This window comes from Musca vetustissima, unplaced genomic scaffold, assembly GCF_032173495.1.
Source record: "Musca vetustissima isolate MV318-11 ecotype Yass unplaced genomic scaffold, APGP_CSIRO_Mvet_v1 utg20051, whole genome shotgun sequence".
Classification (NCBI taxonomy): Eukaryota; Metazoa; Arthropoda; class Insecta; order Diptera; family Muscidae; genus Musca; species Musca vetustissima.
The window spans coordinates 162,242-167,730 of record NW_026879680.1 but is presented as its reverse complement, the minus strand read 5'-3'; positions in this window follow the sequence as shown (position 1 = coordinate 167,730).

The following is a 5,489-nucleotide window of genomic DNA, read 5'->3' as shown; positions in this document are numbered from 1 at the left end:
AACCCATCCTGCATGCAAAATTTTGTGAAGATTGGTCCATAACTGTGGCCTGTATCGTGTTTACAAATTATAATGGATAGACTGACGAGATATGACGATCGGTATACTTAAAGGTGGGTCTGGGACCAATATTTCGCGGCGTTAAAAACTTTTGGGGCTGCACAAAGCTATAATACCCTGACAACATAGTTGTGTATGGTTTAAATAGTGGGTTATATGGGGATGACCCCAAAAAGGGGGCGAATAATAAACATTTTTGGTAGGGAGATTTTTTACCATGCAAAATACCAAATTGCAGCGAATTCGGTTGAAAATACGCTTAAGAACCCCAAAATACCGCAAATTGGGGGTATTCTTATATGGGGCTATCCGAAAAAATGGACATATATTTATAATTTTTTGTGGAGAGATTTGGTACCTATTAGGAACTCAAAATACTAAATTACAGCCAATTCAGTGGAAAAATACGATCAAAACCTCCAAAATACTTAAAATTAGAGGGTATCGTAATATGGGGTCTATCAAAAAAAGTGGACCTATATCTATAATTTTTTTGTGGAGACATTTAGTAGACAATAAGAACCCAATGTACCAAATTTCGGTTGAAAAACGCGCTCAAGAACCCCAAAATGCCGAAAATTGGGGGATACTGTTATATGGGAGCTATGCCTAAACTTGGACCGATATATCCCATCTTCGAACTTGACCTGCCTGCAGACATAATACAAACCTATACATAATTTCAGCACCCTATATCAATTCCTTCAGAAGATAGCGTGATTACAACAGACGGTCGAACTTGACCTGCCTGCAGACATAAGACAAACCTATACATAATTTCAGCACCCTATATCAATTCCTTCAGAAGATAGCGTGATCGTCTTAGAATTTTACCCTGATCAAGAATGTATATACTTTATAGGGTCGGAAATGAATATTTCGATGAGTTACAAAAGGAATGACATAATTAATATACCCTCCATACATTGGTGGAGGGTATAAAAATACATCGATTTAATAAAAAAATCTACAATTATCTCATTTGTTGCTTTGGTTTTGTAGTGATGAGTAAAGGCGAATTTTATTTCGGTTATTTTTGTTTCTCCCGTAAAATATGGACTTATTGCCTTTATATGTTAAGCTAGCTATAGGTGTTCATACCTATAGTTATCACGTTATACAAAAACAGTTTTTATCGTTAATAAACAACATTAACCATAATGCTTCGAGATTTAGTCATTGAAAATCTAGAAAGGGACAGATAGTAAGCTTATATAAAGAAAGAAACTGTATAGGATAAGCCTTTATATACATGTTGAAATAAATTATTATATAATAATATAATTTATTTCAATATGTTCAAATATGTCATTCGTTGTACGTAAATATTTACGGGTTCAAATCCAAATTTTATTTTAAAATTATCAAATAGAGAGTTGCTGGTGTTGTTACCATCGTTTTAGTAAATGAGACCTACATTAATAATTATGTCATGGTAAACACATTAGAAATATAATAATGTCGCATTCTAATCCATTTAAAAAAAGAATTATAAATCATGAGATTTAGATAGATCATTGGCAGGAAGCCAGGGTAGTCTTCATACCCAAGCCCGGCAAGGCAAACTACGCAACACCAAAAGCCTACCGGCCAATTAGCCTTACTTCATTTTTACTCAAAACCTTGGAACGGACAATCGACACCATGTTAAAGAGCAGCATCCCCAATGACATGCTGAAATATAAACAACATGCGTACGTAAAGGGGAGATCAGTGGAAACCGCTTTACATGAGGTAGTACACCACATTGAAGGAACTTTCGATAAGAAAATGTACACTATAGCAGTCTGTATTGACATCGAAGGAGCCTTTAATAATGTCAGCACCGAAACACTTATCCAATCCTTAGAAGCCTTTAGTGTTGACCAGGCAATTATAGACTGGGTCAACCATATGCTAAGGAATAGATGGATAAACTGTAGCCTACAAGAAATAACTTTAAGGGACAAAGTAGGACAAGGGACACCGCAGGGAGGGATACTGTCACCACTCCTGTGGGTCACCACTATCAGTAGTCTCTTAAGGAACTTAACCGAGGATGGTTTTGAACCAGTCTGTTATGCAGACGACGTTATAATACTTCTAAGGGGAAAGAACTCTAACTTACTATGCAGGAAGGCTGAAACGGCGTTAAGCATCGCTTTTAAGGGAACCCCCCCATTCTCGATTTTAATTTTTCAAGATTTTCAATGGGCTGGTAAATCAATACCAATGCTTGTTAAGGTTTGTAACTTTGCACATATATATTTGAAGATTTAAAAGAGAAGAAAAATAATTTACAAAAAATTTTTGTTATTGTTTTGTTGTTGTTTTTTGTAATTAAAGAGAAGTCCGTATTTTTGATGGCGGGCATGATAACTCCTCACTGGAACATCGGAATCCGAAAAGAGTACATGTCTGGCTCTCGTATGAACTAAGATTATTGACTTCGCTCTAAAATTAATAAAATGGCGGACCTCTGAAAAAAATATTTTTGGAAAATCGCCGATTTTTGACCAAAAACCAAATTAAACCAGTGAGCGGAGCAGTATAGTCGGACGGGGCCGACCATACGATACCCTACACAACTACCACGAACTCTAAGTTTCTGAGGATGTTTATTCCGAGTCGGAGTAATATTTCGTGATATTTGCCCCCTCTTGTCCGATTAGAGGTTAACAACACCTCCTCCTTACTTTTTTCGAATATTCAGTACAGTCCTTCTAATTACTTGTCCAGATTACCTTCACGGTGGGTTGTGTTGTGATTTTCGGATTATACTCTACTTGAAAACACACAAAAAATTATGTTTTCGGTCCATTTCATCCCAAAATTTTAATCTGATCATCACCGAAAATTGTAGGCGTTGTTCTTGACCATAACTGGAACTTCGTGAAAAATTTCAAAGCCATCAGCGCGATATTTCTCCCTCTAATGTGGTAATGGGTTACTAAATAATATCTGAATACGTAAGCACCTGTAAATATTTGACTGTAACTCCCACATCTGAGTAGATACATCACTATATTTGGTATCAATTTAAAGGCCAACCACTCCTCTTGGATATGCTATCAACTCCTGGGGTCTACATTCTCCAGGAGTAAATATATATGCCATAGACTACAAATTTTGTCATTTTTCACACAAAAGTCAGGGTCCATTTGCCCCGCTAAATATTGACCGATCTTTATCAAAACATGCATGCTTATTCTCTGGCCCGATCCCCTTCTCCATGCAAAAATTCGCGGTGTTTGGGCCATAATTGCGGCCTCTGGAGCGACCAGAAAAACCGACAAAAATTTAGTATTTGGTCCATTTCATCCCCTAAATATTAACTGATCTTTTCCAAAAACAATAGGGGTCTTCATTGGCCAGAACCCATCCTACATGCAAAATTTCGTGAAGATTGGTCCATAACTGTGGCCTGTATCGTGTTTACAAATTATAATGGACAGACGGACGGACGGACGGACGGACACACATGTCTAGATCGACTCAGCTAGTCGAGATATGACGATCGGTATACTTAAAGGTGGGTCTAGGACCAATATTTCGCGGCGTTACAAACATTTAGGGCTGCACAAAGCTATAATACCCTGACAACATAGTTGTGTAGGGTATAAAAATAAGGATGATCTTCACCGATTGGCTTTATCCTAGTTCATACGATAGCTATACACTCATAGATTGGGTTATTAGTTTTTGAGTTATCGTGCCCGCCATTCGGAAAAAAGAGAAAAACGCGTTTAAAGTTTGAGAAGCCCTTCAGCCGTCATTTGATGCTGACACAATAAATCGGCTATATCTTCAAGAGTTCTTTAGATTTTCACTTGAAATTTTGTAGGGACATTCTTGAATTAGTGTAGATTCGAATTAAGTCAAAAAAATTTTTGACCCCGAGAATGGGGGGGGGGGGTCCCTCTAAGGAATAAAAAAAAAATTAGCTGCGGAGACCTACGGTTCTAAGAGTTATTTAACTTTTTTGGTAACCACCTTATGAAAGATATGGCATATTCAAGAAATGGTTAGAAGCGAATGGTCCAATATGTTATGTATAAAATTAAATAAGTTATTGAGGGCCAAATAGGAAGGACACGATGGATTCAGAACATAGTTATCATACAATATTTTGCATAAAATTTGCAATTACGTGGTAAAAATGTTATTCGATGCGGAGATATGGGAGAATTGGTTTTAAAATATATGTTTTAAATATATTTTCAGTCAATTTGAAGATTATACTTATTTATCAGATTATTTGAGACATAATTCTATAATCTAAATATAGAGGTCGCACATGAATTACCTTTGTGGAAAGTTCATACAGAAAAATATTACTTCGTGTCATGGGATATGCAAAGGGCAATACCTTTTGAGCGACTTTCACAAGATGCTAACAAGCCATGCCACAAAATAATTTGTAGCAAACCGAACTTTTGTTAAAGCCAATCAAATAAGGAGTTTATTTAGTATTTTATATTACAATCCGACCTTGTATTATCCTTAAACAGCCAAACAGTTAAGGCCCGAAATTATAACATGGATGATACTAAATCGTACATTTGGGAAGACAATATTTTATATATAGCTCTGATGTGTGTTCTGAAAATTTTGTGAATGATAGAAAAGTAATTTATAGTAACTAAAGTATATCAAATATTTTATTATAATAAAAATAACAACAAGTGGAAAAGCGTTAAGTTCGGCCCTCCACCCTCCCTACACCATATATATATATATATATTATTACAGGTACTCGAAATAAAAATATAGGAAATATACCAAAAAGTGTACCTATACCGATATTTCTACAAACCGATTATGGTTCTAAATATTGGTCCTAGACCCCATGTTACTTTGGACCAAATTTGTTACAAAATATTTTGATTCCACCCAAACTTTGCCGTCTTATTATTTCTTCCAAAGTTAGTTCAAGTTCGAACATGAAGAATGTCGGTCCACTCTCCTCTGGTATCCGAAAAAATGACCTATATTTATAACTTTTTGTGGAGAGATTTGGTATCTGTTAAGAACTCAAAAAACTAAATTACAACCAATTCAATGAAAAAATACGACCAAGATCCTCCAAATACTGAAAATTAGGAGGTACCGTTATATGGACCTACCAGAAAAAGTGGACTTATATTTCTAATTTTTTGTGGAGACATTTAGTACCCAATAAGAACTCAATGTATCAAATTTATATATATCGCATATATATTTTAGTTATAGTTTTTTTTCGAATATTTATTTGTATTTTTGCGCATCTATTTTATTATTATTATTATTTTTTTTTTTGAAAATAAAACCACCTTCCAAATTATGCAGTAACTATATTTAGTTGTTTATTATTTAAATTACTATGTATTTTTTTGTAGATTCATTAACTTAAACTAAGGATTTCATTTAATTTAATAAAATAATATCACTAGAATTAAAATACGACTAAT